We start from the raw sequence: 16861 nt of genomic DNA, 5'->3' as shown, positions 1-16861 counted from the left end.
GACCACTGTCTAATTCGAACTGCTGTGCTTGCCACTGTAGTTGTCGTTTGTATAGCCGCACTGTACAATATGAAATCGAAGTCTGTATAAAAATTGAATTTTTAATATGATTTGATTATCATTTCAATGAATAATCAAAATTTTATCCGCCGAAACAAGATTCCATTAGCCGCAAAAGGCATAATAGCGGCGAAAATTACCATTCTTAATCATTTTGATTTTTGTATCAACAATTTCTGGTGTTTTGAAGTTTAAAGAACACTTGATCCAGATAAATGAGTCTCTTTGATAACTTGATAAAAATATGAGGGTGATATATTGGCTAGGGCACTTCATCGACAGTGATGATTCGCTGATGAAGTATTCAATACAAGCCACAAAGGCAGGGAAGGCTTAATCAAAGGAAACATTAGAAGAGAGTCTCTTACAACGATTAAAGTAGTCTGATATTTAAGCACACATTTTCCTCTCTTTTACAACAGTATTGTCCGCCTCAATGAAATTGGTATAAAATCATTACTGCAAAAGGCAATTCCCATCGATAAACATTTTTCTCAAGGTAAAGAAATTACTTTGGGGATTTATTCCTCATAAGATTCTATCTGCTTTCACTGATTCGACTTTGCAATGTCGTATTGAAATCAATCCACAAGTTTTCTGATAATCCCTTCTCCACCTTATTCAACAATCTCATCTTGTTCATTGAGCAGCAAGCACACGAAATTTGATTTTCGTTCGTTAAAAGATTTGTTGCTAGGAGGCTCAGAATGCGATGAGTTCAATTAAAATACGAGACCTGTCAAAGTCTCTGCTACATCTAAGTACCTAATTAAGCGTCTGCCAATGCCCTTTCTAAACATGACACGTGCCCACAAGGAGCAGACTCTCAAATTAAAGTAAAAGTACCCAGCAAATTCAGTTTCATAATTTGATAAAAAGCAGAATTGTACTCACGGTCCCTGAAAATCCAATATTTCCTCAAATAACAAAGTCCGGTTGATCAAAGGGAACGATCTTCTGTCCTAATTGACTTGGTTTCTGGTGTTTCTCGGGCGAGTTGGAGAAAGGGGTCACCTCCTTTATGTACAAGACCTGAAAATGCACAAACACAGCACCGGTTAAATAATGCATGTACCACAATCTCTGTTGGTTGTGAGGCAGCAGAAAAGAATAAATCAAATTTGCAGTAAGATCATTCAGACTTTGGTGAAATGGGAAATGAAAGCGTTAGGAATCAGAGAAGCATCACAAATACTTTGATCACACTTCGTGGATCCCTTCGATCTATTTAATATGCAGGTCTAAAAGGTCAGTCTTCTCAGCTCGAACTCAGACCTGCAAATTGACTTGCGCCACGCACAACTGACCCCGTTACACGCAAAATAGTCGGTCCGAAAAGAATACTCTAATTGTTTCAAATCAAGTCGATAAGAAATCGATAAATGATGGATGCGAAAAAAGGAAAGTAGGACATCTAGCATACTCCCTTTTACTCTAATTCATATCAATGAAAAAAGCGTTCATTGGAGAGTTCTATTTTCATAGAATATGTCAGAGGAACGGTGCCGCTGTAGATAATGAATGAGCCGAATGTCAAAAGTCAGCCGACGCCCTTGTATATTCATTTTCTCAATGGTACTAAAACGAGGGTAGTTCCGAATTACAACAACATCACTCAAACGAATTCTCCCATTCTGGAAACGCTTCACACATTCGATGCTGGTGAACTAAGCATTGAACCAGTTTCGGTAACAATGTCACGAAAAACCTTCATCCTTCTCCTTGAGGGCCTTCAACCGTCTGACATAAAGGATTACGAAGTTTGTAAAAACTGTCCAGAATATTTTTGGTTTGTAAATAGAACTTGACATTGATTACCGTACGTCGGTTGTCTTAGCAACATAACGCCATCATCGAGAAAATCACGATTCAGCCTTGTTCGTCACAACTTTCACCAGCCAAGGCTTTCAACGTTAACAAGCGTTAAGAAAGCTCTAAAAGTACGAAAAGTATCCAACTGACATCGAGAGCTCTAAAACCAAATGATTTCTTTCCCAATGATGATTAAAGAAATCTAAGTCAGTATTAACTGACACTCTACGCTCAATGATGGCTCTTGCTTCTATCAGCCCTAGAACCATGTACGTACGTTTATTGGTTTTTCTGTTTTAGTCACATTGTTTTATACAATGGAGCAATGCAACAAAATACAACTTATGCCAATAATTAGTATGCCATCACGATCATGGAGACGTACACTGACAGGCTTCGGTTAGTTACCTACTCTTGGAATCTAACCTGCGTCAGCGTGACGAACACACCCGTTTACCACGAAGCCAAGTATTAAAGACAGCTGGTAAAACGGATCAGGCAATGTCGATTTCTAGAAACTAAGTGCACCTCAGAAAGGACAGTTAAATATGAAAAGTATAAAATAACAGTCTTCGATATCCACCGGAACATATTCAATTGAGATGAAAGGCAAAATAGCGGTGGAAATTATTATATGAATAGAACACTGAAAATCAGTGATGACACCAGGTGTTCGCGAAAAAGGTAAGTACGCCCTGCCCTAACGGTAGCACCGCCACTCACACAATTTGCATCAGAAATGATTGAGTGAGCTGTGTGTGCAGTCTTTCGACTCTCAAAAACCAAATATTTTGTACCGTTTTTTCAATATATTCATCTGCCGTTTTAAACATTCACATGCAACTTTAAGATTCGAAGTATAAATCAATTAATCTTTTACAAGCATTTCCTCTGCAAGGTAATTAATTCAGAGACAAAACCATTACGAATGTTATCAAGATCTCGCAGGCAATCCATACATATGTAAATTGCACATCAGAAAATAGAAGCTATGAACACGCTGAACTTTGGGACCCGAACACAAACACGCCAATTAATATCAATAAATCTTCTACAGCAGGTATTTTCCTTGTCTTGTCCGTCAGAGGCTGCTTGAGGAACACCAGCCGACCACTTTCATTAATTCCGCCCTGAGAGTGCTGAAATTGCGCATCAACCGATTTTCCGCCAATGTACCACTCATCAGTGACTCATTGCATGATAATAGGAGAGCTTTTGCAATGTCTTGGTATGTATGAAGTTCACAAGCAACATCACATGCATACTTTTGATAGTCTGGTGAACTTTGTGGGCAGACACGGAGGCAGGGTGCTGTAGGGGCATTCAAACCGGTTCTTGTCAGATGTCAACGTATTGCTGGACAGCACATTGCCTACATTGTCTAGTAAAATCCAAGTACAGTGTGGGCATATGTTGTCGTGACAATGTGAATGTGGGTATGTTGGGGTTTCGTAATAAAGTAAACTGCCGGGCAAAAGAAAGTATACCCACATGTTTGATGGTGGCTAAGAATGACACCAGCAAGAAATTGTTATTCGATGGTAATGTATTTCATACGGGCATTACGTGCATTATATGTTACACGAGGTGAAGTGGAATGACGTCTCAATGAACATGGGGGTCGCAATTTCACAGTACACAGTACTGACCAGTGTGAGGTGCTTTAACTTCAATGATTATATTGATCTTGATATTTCAATGTCCATTATACCATTATCTTACATTTACCTTATTTACGACTATAACGGCTACAATGTCCAACCTTGTAAACCTGTCAAGTTGTGTGTCCTTTTCAAACATGAGGTAAATTTATTTGCCAAAATCTAATTACAACACAGAAAGCATTTGTTATATGGCTGAGTAGTTTTATCTGTATATCATTTAGTTTTGTTGCTCATAACTTAGAATGATGGCGTTGTATTACTGCTTATGTATCAACTCCTTTTTTATGAATGTGTATTACGTTCAGAGGTGAGACGAAACTAAAATATATCTCTGTCTGATATATTGTCATACTTTCGTAATTGTCAATCCTCGCATTACCTTTGCACTTGGTATTGTACACGGCGGGACGTAACTAACTATATTTTTCTTTGGGATAAAACCATTTTTCTTGAGCATTGTCATTGCAAAGACTTGAAGCTGAAAGCGTTGAATCTACCTGCTTTGATCAATGTGTTTGGTTGTCAAGTAAAAGGATGGCAGAAATAGTCAAATCTCCCTAGAGTGTCACGCTTGGGTTTGGTGTCTTGATAGCACTCAGATGGCTTACTGATATGACAGTGATATTATATAATCTTTTATAATTTCATATAATTTTCCTTTTAGTGGTAATAACACTGGTTCTTCTGAAGTCAGCTCAGGACATTTCAACAGCGATATGGATTAAAGTGTTCGCCGTTCCATGAGCAGTGCCATGGAATCCTGCATGACAAGGCATGGGGTTTAGATGTCTTAATGTACATATCGTCTGGATTTAAGTGATGCACCACAAGCATATACTGGCTCTATGGAAATGGTCTGTTTTTTTCGCGACTTCAAAGTAAAGCATGGAGGAGTGTTTTGTATGAGCGACTCTCCCCGAAATGGTTCTCTTTCTAGGCAGCCTTCCTCGAACAAAACCGGCCATTGATCCCTGAAAGCCAGACTCGAGCTGAGCTGTTTACCGAAACGTAGAGGGCAAATCAAAACTCGTCAGTTGATCGAAAACATCACCGCAAGCCTTGTTCCCCATCAGTAAAGAACATAAACGAAATCATTTGGATTGTTATTGGAAAACAAGGATTGAGCGCCATGTCTATTATGATTTTGAAGAATACATCTTTAGCTGCTGCAACACTACTGGATATTTATGTAATCTGGTTTGCAGAGTGTCACAATAGAAGGATGGTCAGCTACTCCAACGTCCGCGTGGTCTGTTTCATTCATTAACCAAAATTTGAACAGGATTTAAATTCGCTGTTTCGGCCTTTCCATGAACCATGCGTAAACATATTCAATGCAAATCATCTTCTTGGTTGCAAGAAAGCTGTGCTTAAGCAAAGACTGCCTTGGCACGTAGAAGGTAGAGATCATACAACAAAACCCTCCATCATTCTAAGAATCCTACATATTTTAAATCAGAATTTGTAATTCTTACACCATCAAGCTGACATTCGATCATCGATAAAATTTTATACAATAATAATTCAATATGCCGTTTTCAGTCACCACACAGCAGGGGTTGCCGGGAATAGCATTAGCAAATGGGACAAAGAACATGTCCTTCCAATACACTTTATGTAATGTTGCCTTCGCCATACTGAGTACTACAGCAGAGACCTCTGCTGCTGGTTTGCAAGTAATGAGGACTTGATTCATTCATAAAATCTAAAAATATTTTCAGCGCGACCCTCAGTAGATCTATGCAAACCCGAGAATTGCACGTTCGCCCTGACCACGCCATGAGCTGCACGCGAGTCCGTCATCATTTTCTACAAAGACTGCTCAATACCAACCCTGCTCCCTCGATCACTTTGGGCTATTTACTACGTCGACGGTGAAATCTGAGCTTAACCAAACGCTGATAGATCTGTTAGTGTTGTGGCGGGACCAAGTGCGATTGCTCGCAAATGCAACGTAAAACCAATGCAAACAGCAATTTGTTGAATGTGTAATTCACATATGAACACTTTCGTCTCTCAGTGTTTATTCTCTTCTCGCCTAACGCGGTAAAAATGACCACTTTAGTTACAAATCGTCAATTGGCGCTTGTACTGAAAATAGTGGTCCGATCGAATGCTGATGCCTCCTGAAACACCATTTGCGCATGTGTACCATTGTGACACAGTGCTTCCGCTTAAATCCAGAAATAAGCAGACGACGCCAAAAGGATCCCAGGCAAGAGAATAAGTTGTCAGATATTAACCAGACATTTATCTGAGGATAGACAATAACAAGAACAAGGAAGCAAAAGATAAACATGTGCTTACGGAAGGACACTATAGGGTCCGAACAACCAAGGTTGTGGTTGGTTAGTAATCAGTGATACCAGAGGAGATGACTGGGTTAGTAAAACCCGATCGTAGGCAAGCATAAGACAAGATAACAACTGACTGTAATGCACCAGTGCGCCAACAATGCACCATAGCGTATTAAGGGAAACGTAATTGGATAAAAGTCAAGAAGTGGAGCAGGGCTGGTCACAAGTTGATGTACTTCAGCCAGATATCATAAACGTGTAATGCAGCACATCAACTTAGTAATTATCCCTTAAGAAGGGATACAAGTGTCATAAGTGTTATAGTGTCTTGACAAAGTAATCTTCAGGTCTGCACAGAATTATCTATTTATGTGGTCATCTCGTGAGAGCTGGACGCTGTAATCCCCATAGCGTGTGTGACCTAGTGCCCAATTTACACACAACCAAAGTCTCAGTGACAACATGTGTCAATGAAAAGGGTTCATTCGCACATATTCCTGCTTACTGTTCTCGTGGTGTGTATATGTTTGTTTAAAGGTCATGGCTGTGCAACATTTTATTACATTCTTTTTTCAAATTACCGTTGCCTTGACTAGCAGCATCTCATAGGACTGCTGAACTTTGAAAATGACCAACCCTTATTACTCTCTTTGTTATGCCAACTATCATATTTCTTCAGTGTGCTATTGTGAGACTATTGGATCAAATACATTTTTACAGAACTAATTATCTTGATAAAGCATTCCATTCCTTTTAAGATGTCAGTGTCGGTAGTAATTCAAAGTGACCCATGGTAACCCAATAAACCTTACTCCAGGGCCAGGTTAAGTCTGTATACACTCAACGCGTCTCTAAGGGCACCAATATGTGCCAGTGTGTGACAACGGCCTTGTAACTGTTGGAAGCCATTAAGGTTATATACATTTTCACAAAATAAGTGTCGGTCATACATTTAACCTGGTCATATATGTAGTATAAAGCTGTGCAGTTAGTCAATATGAAAGAAATAGGTGACTATTATAGGTTAATCTTTGAGGGCTTTAAGGAATGTCGCGAAGAAGCTATGATACACATACATGTAATTTACAAAAATGTTTCATGTAGAAAAATCTACTGAAGTCCTCGAGTTTCATTATAAGCTCGGTAGTATTTATGCGTCAGCTACAAAAGAAATGTTTGGGCCGAGACATTAAAACTGCCCCCTACCGTTCTACAAAACGAGCGTATCTCGTGAACGTTTTTAAGCAGCAGAATCTCTGCATGTGCACACAGCTGATGTAATTCAAAATTATCATGTCATTTTAACTTTAAACAAATTCAGTGAATGCGTTATCGTGTTTTTGGATTTATTGGGCTATCACTAACTTGATTGTCTGGCTTGTTTACAGGCCACCTTAAAACTGCAAGAGTACCGCTACACGACGTCAGACAACAAATACTTACTTTTTAAGCAGATTGTGTGGGTGGCGGTGCTACTGGTAGGTCAGACATGCTTACCCTTTTCGCCAACACCTTCAGTCATTAATGACTTTCAGTGGTCCATTTTTAAAATTATTTTCACCGATGTTTCGCACTTTACGCCCAATGGAATCTGTTTCGGTGGATAATCGAGGCTGGTTATTTTCTGACTTTGACATTTTATTTTAACAAGTGACCACACGTGTCACGGTACTACCATTTAGCATCTCGATTGTATTTAAAATCTTTAGGTGTTATACGTTCAGTTTATCAAGGATCAACATGTCAAAGACTCGATAGTTGTGTCCTAGTTATCACTGTTTCTGGCAAGAGTATATCCAGGCTTCCATCTGCCTGGGGATATTTTATGGAGTAATGTTTCCAGTATTGCGTGAATCTAATGTCAGTTGATGCACAAAAGTCGTTTCTCTTGCAACATATATCATTCTTCTGACGTTTGTTACGTTCTATGGAGAACATGATCAGAACCTCGAAAAGATATATACATATAAAAAGCAATTACCTATCTGCTTTTACCCTGCTGCCTTACTTATCGTGGTGTGTGATTTCACGTTTCCTGCAGAAAATAGTTGATCACCTGACGTATCTTCCGGATGATATAACATTTATGAGTCTTTTTGGAAATTCTGTAATGTGATACTGTCAAATTACAGAAAAACACTTACTTGAATAAAGCGATTTAATATGTCTCACAGAGAACTAATGGATTCTCGGGAATAAACGAAGCATCTCAAAGATATCATTTTCCTTCTTATGAAGCCCCTTAGCCTCCAGGAAATAGGATAGAAATCAGTATTTCTGCAGGTTTTGACCACATTTAAGCCAAATGCAAAAATGATCGATTTCCGTCTCTAAAATGCCTACCGAGCGATTCCACTGCAGCTTGCACGGGTCCTTCAAAGGCTTGGAATATCATCCTTCATAGGCAGCAATCCCAAGACGTAAATGGGGTTTCAGTTCGAGTTAAAACATGGGAAGTAGATCTACACTGCTTCATGCTGGAAGTGTAAGCTTCCTATTCCAGTGAGACGTTTTGACAGGCGATGACAGTTCTTCTGGTGAAAGCAAGAACGATCCTGGCTTATAATATGGAGGGTTGTAGTGTTCAAAGGACGCCGAGTGGCGAGTGTCAGCGCTTGTTGGAAAGTGATATTCTTGAGTGAAATATTGCGAAATTGAAATAGTTTCGTAAAAATATTACCATTAAGGGTTCCTTGGTCTCTGTCTGTACTTCATCTGTTGTGATATTTGCAAGTTCTCTTTTTCGTAGCAGCTTTTTCATATCAATGTCTTTGTAACACTGTGTTTTAAATTGAATCGGTTCTACCCGATGTATTTTCAACTGTTCTGTAATGACGTTCAAGAGTATGATTCATTTTCAAACTGCAGGTATATTCACATTGAACTGCGTTTTTCATTGACGGAGAAGATATAAAAATACATGTACAAAAAGACAATCTATCTATTATACAAGAAGAATTATCAATAATGTCTGAATCCGTAAAGTAGTCTCAACCAATATGACAATATCAAGAGACCACAGGTCCGACTTAAGACAAATTAAATCTTTTCTTTGTGCTTTGAGTGGTTACTTGTGAAACTGTCTATAACAGACAGATCTTGGACTAATGTGCACTATGCTATTAGACGCCCAGACAAGACGTGAAGGGGGGTGGGGTGTCTCGTTCTTTTCGTCAATATATTCCTGGAGGGCATTCTTAAACAAGAGCATCATTAACTAAGGTTCGATTAAAGCGTTTCTCAAACCTCTGTTAGTATTCAATGACACCTTGGATTTTTTAATGTTTCAGAACAACATGGTTCGCGAGGGAACATGTTTCCGTCTATGTCATGATCACTGTATTAAATGTATAAAATGTCAGACTGGCAATAATTACATATACTGACTCAAATAATTTGGGCAAAAGATTTCATAGATTGGTAAATACTGGCATAAGTGGTAGATGGTGACAGAGACAGACATTAAATTGCAATTACAGGCGATCACAATGGCATCCTGGCGCTATCTGGTATTTATCATACAGCGGAAGCTTAATGAGCAATTATCTGGAGTAAAGGACATATAATGCTATGTAAGTCTCATATGAAAAATAGTTTAAAAATGAACTGACGTAGAAATCGATTGGTATCGGGTTACCGTCTGATATGGTTCAGCCAGATTTGACTATTTACAGGCCTCCTGGCGTTTCAGACTGTAACGACAAACAGCATTTATTGCCTGGGAGGAAATTATTCTTGTTATTCTCGTCTCAAGGGTGTGATTTGAACTTTGATCTATGACGCTGACATTTAAATTATGCCTGGATTTTAAATATGAACCTTGGCAATAAGACTGTGACTCTCTCACTAATGTATGATAATGAACATAACTAACACGCTTCGATTTATACGAATCCAAAATCAAGCCGATTTGGACCCATCATGGAAAAATGCCTGTTCAAAGCATACACAGGGGGTATTTAAAAACACATTATCCTCTTATGATTGGATAAGATACGATAACGACATGAATAATATCAAAATTAGCAAGTCAATCGCATCCAAGGGTATATTTTCAACTGGCGTATAGCACCGACATCCAATACGTTGCAAAATGTCAGTGTATACCGCTCACTAACTACGCAATCAGTCAATGATTGATCCTTCAATGTCTTCAAAATAAATATTCATTGTTTTGTGTTTCAATTGACTGTTTTGTGTCCATAGATGTTTGTTTTCGAAAAATGCCCAACCGTGATTATGTTTTTATCCACAGGTTTGAATTATTGAATACTTAAATAGCCAATAGAGAATATTCGTAGATATGTTTATACCTATAATTTTATTGAACCCATTTACTTACTATTGCCAATGTGATAATACATAGAACCATTTATCCAATGCCAGTGTGATAATACATAGAAGTATTTATCCAATGCGTCCCATAGAGGATGCTGAATAGACAAGACTATGGCGAAACCCTTCTATATTTCTTGCTCCTGTCTTCCATGGAAAATTATATTTTTTGTTGGGAAAGTTTTTACATTTACATGTGCAGAAAGACAATGATACGATGGATCTAAGTAACTGCCCGATGACTTATGACGTGTAACATTACTTACCAAAAGACCATCGAATCCTATCATATAAATGTTTATTACACAACAAGGGCAACGACGACAGAATTAATATCGAGAGGTTCACCACAACTACCTTAATACTATTTTTGCAGCAGAGGCGGATTCTGTGTTGCTTTTTGTGTCTGTTCTCTGACCAAGCGAGGAAACACGCGTGACAACTCAATACTTCATCAAATGAATCCTTTTGATGCGGACAAGAGGGAAATTGATGATGTAGCTAATATGGTCAGGAACAAGGTTTCGATTGGAGGGACGATATTGATTTAACAACTTTGTATTTTCATTAAGAACATCTATGTGTCGGAGATATATAAATATTGACGATCGGAATGTATTTGAACATTCATTTCAAGCCCTGATGGCTTGACGTTATACATTTACCAGTCCTGATGGCATAATACAGCCTTAGAGACTTTTCATTGGTCAAAGGTCTCAATTAGTCCATATTTACTTTTTGGGTGCATTCTGTTGACGTCCATTGAGTGCTTCGTCTGATGCGTTGCCTCTATTGCTAATATTGTTCTGAGGGCCTTTGAAAATGTTCAGCCCTTAATAATGAGTATCACTTGATATTAGGTAATATTTCTTCACGCACCTGCTAGTGTGAACATACAAGAAGGATTCTAATACCGCTGACAAATGTGTTTTCTCAAAACAGAAAGTGTTATAATTTTAAAGCGTATGCTGATATTAGTCAAATGCACTAATGATCGCAGTCGTTATTGCTTCATTTAACGTCCTTTAAGTGACATGTCACTTTCGTTTTTCTTTTGCATTCTACAACCTTTACACTTAAGCATCTATCACATTGTCGTTTAAATTCACTATCACGATCGCAAGGCACCCTTGCAGGAACATTTTAATTTAGTGTAGGGCCCATTAAGTCTCTCTATCACACAGAAGTTTATTTCAGTACAATACGATTACGAATAGAATGATTCAAGTAAAAAAATATTCACATTGCTGATGATTAATGTATAGGGAGCACGGTATATGATTACTTCAACATGTAACCGACTTCGTTTCTTCATGTTTTAGTACTTGAGAAACAATAATTGTTATTGTACCCAGGAGAGAACAAATATCGTTAGCTTTGACAGCATGGCCTTGTTCCCAATGGATGCATTAAGCTAATAAGTCTTCCCTTGTGTTGAAGCACTCCACGAAGCGGTATTTGCGTAAGAGATATATGATGCATCACCAGTGGTTCCTGCAAGGGGCAAAACGAAGAACCAAGGCCACTAGGGAGTTCTTTCAGAAACCGTGTCACTCCAATGGACTAGGATATTACAAGGCGAAACAATATTAATACTCTTTGCAGCGTACCTAGGCATCAATCAAACATAAAATGCCATTCAACAAATCCTGGAACAACACTCCTGAGAGTACAGATCAGTTAGAGCTATTGACTGCATTCTATAATTATGTTTAAGTCTACCCTCTGGGTTTATTAGGGCTCGGGAAAGCACCATAAATATACATTGTGTAAACGGTCCTCTTGCAATTGTGTCTCTAACAACTAATGTCAGGCGGCACCAATGAAATGGGTCGTATTAACTGTATTTACATATCACTCAAAGAGAAAGATAGTTTGTCAAAAACTAATTTGGACATTATGCCAGATGCCCTGGTCACCGGCTTCCTCTTTCAGAGGCAAGAATTGTATGTCTATGTGAAGATCCAACCCCAGAACCACCGAGCGACGATTCCACCCTTGTACAGAGATCATGTTCAGATTTAACACTAAGCATGTATATTTCATCACTAATATAAGAACGTGCGTGATCGCTAAGTGTGCGCATGTGAGCACTAAGCGTGTATATTTCATCACTAAAGGAAACATTCCTCACATAGCAGGTGTACTTGCATGGCAATAGTAGGATGACCCTTCATCAGTGTCCATGACGTGTCCAAGATGCATCTATAACCCTAGATGGAACTCTCACAGAACAACACGCTGCCAGTGGGAATTGGAAATAGGAATAGTAGTTCCTCTTGTGCATCTGATAAATCAATTAACAACCATCCTTTTAATAGCCCATTAACCTATCTTCTATATGTGCCCATTTATTACTTCCAGTAAATACAGTCATGATTCGGCTTGCCTCACCCATACGTATATCGACTGATTAATACTGATTACAAAACTGTATGGTTTGTAACATGTATAGAAGAAGTTGTACAAGGCTGGAAATGGAATAAACGTGACAACAGGTGTCTGAGGGAGGATTTCGATTAATGTCTCCACACTTATTGCCTGTCCTTTCACGAAGATATCTGTACAGAAATAACTACTTACAATCTTCAAAGAAAGACACATTCCATATCATACAGAATAGAACAAAACACAGGCCATCAAGACAAATGTACATGAACATTCATATATTTTATCTGTTGCTCATCGATAAATCCCATTTAGTTTGCAAGACCGATTCTTAAATGCAATAAAACAGATGGCCTTCCGTTTCTCGATTCGCCAAACAACAGAATGTACCAAGTCTGGCATGGAGTGGCAATAATTTTGGATTACAAAACAGAATGGCTTTCGATTCAGGTTTCAGGCAAATGTTCTAACCGTATTGCTGATATGCAGTTTCATGAATTTGAGTCCGTCCTTGAAATATTAAACGCTCTGCATTGCTGCAAAGAAAACATTTAGTAAAAGTAATTTCAAACTAAATTAACCATCGCCATGGCTAGGGATTTCAACTTAGAAATGTGGTGCCTCCCAATAATGAGTATTTCTTACGAAATACGTTGTAGTGTTTTAATCAGTGTATCAGTGTATTCTCGAGAACCATAGCGAAGACAATCGACTACAATGCAAGAAAATTCGCTTTCCATATCTCCTAGTTGGACATGATTTCTTATACCAATAACAACAATATTACAGTGGGTGTAATCAGAAACCCCAAAAGTGGAAAAACATTTGGTCTAGATACTTTTCCTTTGTCCCCAGAGACATGTTACATAGTATATTTGACTTGATATAAGTAGAATAGCAGTCAGTGTGGCTGTAACCGCATTAATCTCTAAACCGACTCGACTCAATTGAGTAATTAACAGACAATGTCAAGTGATAATCCCCACCCGACACAAATTGCCCTGTTTATCCCTAATCCACAATGAGTTGAAATTGAGTTCATCTCGCTAATGATGTGGAGGTGTTAGGGTAGCAAGATTATAAACATCGAAGGTGTGTTCAGAAATGTGTCGTTAAGAACGTCAGGTAGATGATTCAATAATGGTAGTTGGTTAACTAGAAAACCTGTTTAGGAGTGATTTCCCCCCGTCCCTTCAGGTTCTACTTGCAGGGTTTCAGTGTACATACATAAGGACGTAATGGTATCTGAATAACTCTGACGTATTTATGAGAATGAGACTCTTATCTCATGCACATGACAAATGTACCTCAAATTGAAGTGACCAACCTCAATACCATAATGGCCGATCGCTGTATTTATCCTTTGTCGACAGGTATTAGTTTTGTTTGGGTGTCCCTTGTTAACACACGATGTAATATATGTAATACATATGTGTGTGACATAACAGATGTATCAACGCTTGGAAATTACTTTGCGCAAAACATATTACAGGATCATCATCGTCGTCGTCGTCATCATCATCAGTTGAGTTGAATTTAACGCCACTTTGAACAGTATTTCAGTGAACTGATGCATAGTTTGACGAAAAGCTAGGGATCAGACAAACCATGATTCATAATCAGTGTGAATCTTGGATTTGAACCCACTGTCATACAAACAACAAATGGGTGTGTCTTTGAAGACTGAGTCACACTTGTCCCTGTATATGTCCAATTTGAAACGATAAGGTAAATGCTTACATTTTTATAAGTAGATAGATTATCCTTGTCAATATTTAAAATAATAGCATGCATACAATATCACAAGTGGCAGCACGTGGACCTGTGCTCAGCGCACAGGTCACATATCAGGTGAAGTTAAGCAACGTTGGTAGTGCAGAGTCGACAGCTATGCTCCAGAGCATGTCTTTGGCGTTGGTCCTGAAGCACACTGAAGCACATGCAACACATGTGGTGACTCCTTTGGGAAGTGACTGTGTTCAACATGTGCTTCTGTTCACCCAGCAGTGAATGGTACCCTGTAGGATAGTTGTATACCCTCTAGGGAGATGAGACTGATGATTGAGTATAATCAGATTAAAATAGAAAATGCAGCAAAGAGGGTTTGGATGATCATGGCACAGTCAGGCTGGTTAGGCTCATCATCAGCTCAGGGCCCTTGCCCCTCTACATGCTGCCCAGACAGCGAATGGGACTTCTCCCAGGAAGCGCTGCCTTGTCAAACCCACCCAAAACTTTTCGAAGAATGTGAAGACTCCCCAACACTGCAGCCTTCTGCACTACCCAGATTGTCAGAGGGGCTGTATTCCTGGTAGCAAACCCGGGTACTCTCCTAATGTCTGTCAACAGATTGGGAAGTACCAAACCTAAGGCACCGAGAACAATTGGGAGTCGGACAACTTGGTACTTGGACTGCAAGCGTGACATTTCGAAAGCGAGGTCTGCATATGTGCCATTTTTTCCTCAATCTTGTCAATTACTGTCAAAAGGGACAGAAAATTTAATGCTATAAATGATTTCATTGGATTTATCAAAAAGGAGGAGATCAGGTTTGTTGGCCTCGATATGTCTGAGGCTGTATGCGGACCTATTCCAAAGATTTTGTATTTATCATTTTTCATGACGCCCTCTACATATTCCGGGTCGTACCATGGATGGACCTCTGTGTCAAAACCACAAGCATGGCGAAGACGGTATTAAAATGATCGATCCGCCCCATCTTGTCGCTAAAGATACTGTGTCTGTGCCAAAGCTTGGCATCCACTCACAGTGTGTTGGACAGTCCCATTAAATTCATTGCATAATCTACATTTCATATTCACATTTGATGCAAAATCACACATTGACGGTTTCGAATGGGAAGTGACTGGTGCATTATTACATATGGTATCATGTAAAAAGCATGTCATTGCATATACTGACAGCAACTTCTATTTTGGTGTAATGGGCCGCCAAGGTGGCTCTCCAGTTCGTTCTTTGTCTAGACTAGAATCTCGTTAGTGGCCTGCGAGAGCCTACAGAGAAATCATAACCCATGACAGGTGTCCCAGTCCCCGAGTGACGACACTGGAAGTCCATTATGCTTAGCGGAAGGTTTCCACCTACAACGACCACACTTAACGACAGCACAGAGGACCTCGAAATACCATTAGACTAAGAGTGTTTGGGTCAGTTTGACGCACCACCTCCTATTTGTCTAGAGACGCCGAATTCACTTTGTCGTCTTCCTCAGAACTTTGGACAACTTTTAGGTAGACAGCTACGAATCTTTCATAAAGCTTACCATTTATCTCCAGAAGCGTACACATCTTTAAAGATGTTCCACCATCAACAGGCTCTTTGATGCATATGATTGACAGGTCAGTTATGTGATAGACAGTTTCATGTAGATGGATAAGAAAATACAAAATAGTGCTCAACACAAGTTGCAATATTGTGTGAAAAAATTCCACGTCGTTGCCCGAAACCGCTTGGTGACAGTGATTTTTCATTCAAATCTTACCATGCGAAAAAACTCACATTTAGATCGTACAGAATGGAACAAAACAAATTTATTCCCCCAAGGGCATCTCACCGGACAGGGTGAATGGTTTTAAAACCACAACATGCATTGCCTTTCGTTATTTGTCTGAAAACTTGTACATATCACAAATAAAGTGCCAATCTCAGAGAGCGGAAACTCAATAAGTATTGAGGAATGTTAGAAAAAATCGAATGGAATTCCACTGGCAGCGCAGTTATCATGAACCTTTGTACAACCCGCGGGACATAGAGAGCACATGAGGACTCTCAGGGTCTTTGTGAGACTTCTGATTTAGTGCTGCTAGCATTCAGACTTACAGAGAGCTGCTTCGAGTGTGTTGTAAAACAGTACTTGCGAAATTGTATCATTTCCTTGGCAGAAATGTCTTTGTCCACCAGGTCAATACAACTCAATTTTATCATGTCTGTTCGGAATTCATTGAGTTAGGATGTTATATAGAGTCCACGCCTGTGGGTATAATAGATTTTGTTTCTACTTTGCTTTACCGCAGAGCATATTACAATATCTTTATTCCAAGGTTTATTGAAAAGGTACATTGACTTTTCTTTCGTTATATCACCACAACAACCTGTTGTCGGTGAGGAATGGATTTCTTTTCTATTTGTGCAACTGTTGTGTCAAAAATAGTTTTTGAAGAACAAAATACAATTGCTATTGATTGTATCACGCCTGAATTATTTGAAAGATGTCGTTTTGCAACAATGATGAAACGGTTATTGATTGTAATACGCCCTGTTCGTTGTCCATTCCATTAATTACAA

The 16861-nt window shown here is 39.0% G+C and overlaps 1 protein-coding gene across 1 annotated transcript in view; it reads right to left on the bottom strand.

Moving 5' to 3' along the window:
* Positions 1 to 16861, bottom strand: part of LOC124147230 (alpha-2Da adrenergic receptor-like) — a 125315-nt gene that overhangs the window by 59775 nt on the left and 48679 nt on the right. The window contains exon 2 of the mRNA XM_046517882.2: positions 955 to 1092. The gene's annotated coding sequence lies outside the window, so the exon portion shown is untranslated. The remainder of the gene's footprint in view (positions 1 to 954; positions 1093 to 16861) is intronic.

This window comes from Haliotis rufescens, unplaced genomic scaffold, assembly GCF_023055435.1.
Source record: "Haliotis rufescens isolate VD_foot unplaced genomic scaffold, xgHalRufe1.0.p SCAF_39, whole genome shotgun sequence".
NCBI classification, from domain to species: domain Eukaryota; kingdom Metazoa; phylum Mollusca; class Gastropoda; order Lepetellida; family Haliotidae; genus Haliotis; species Haliotis rufescens.
This window is presented reverse-complemented; position numbering and strand designations above follow the sequence as displayed.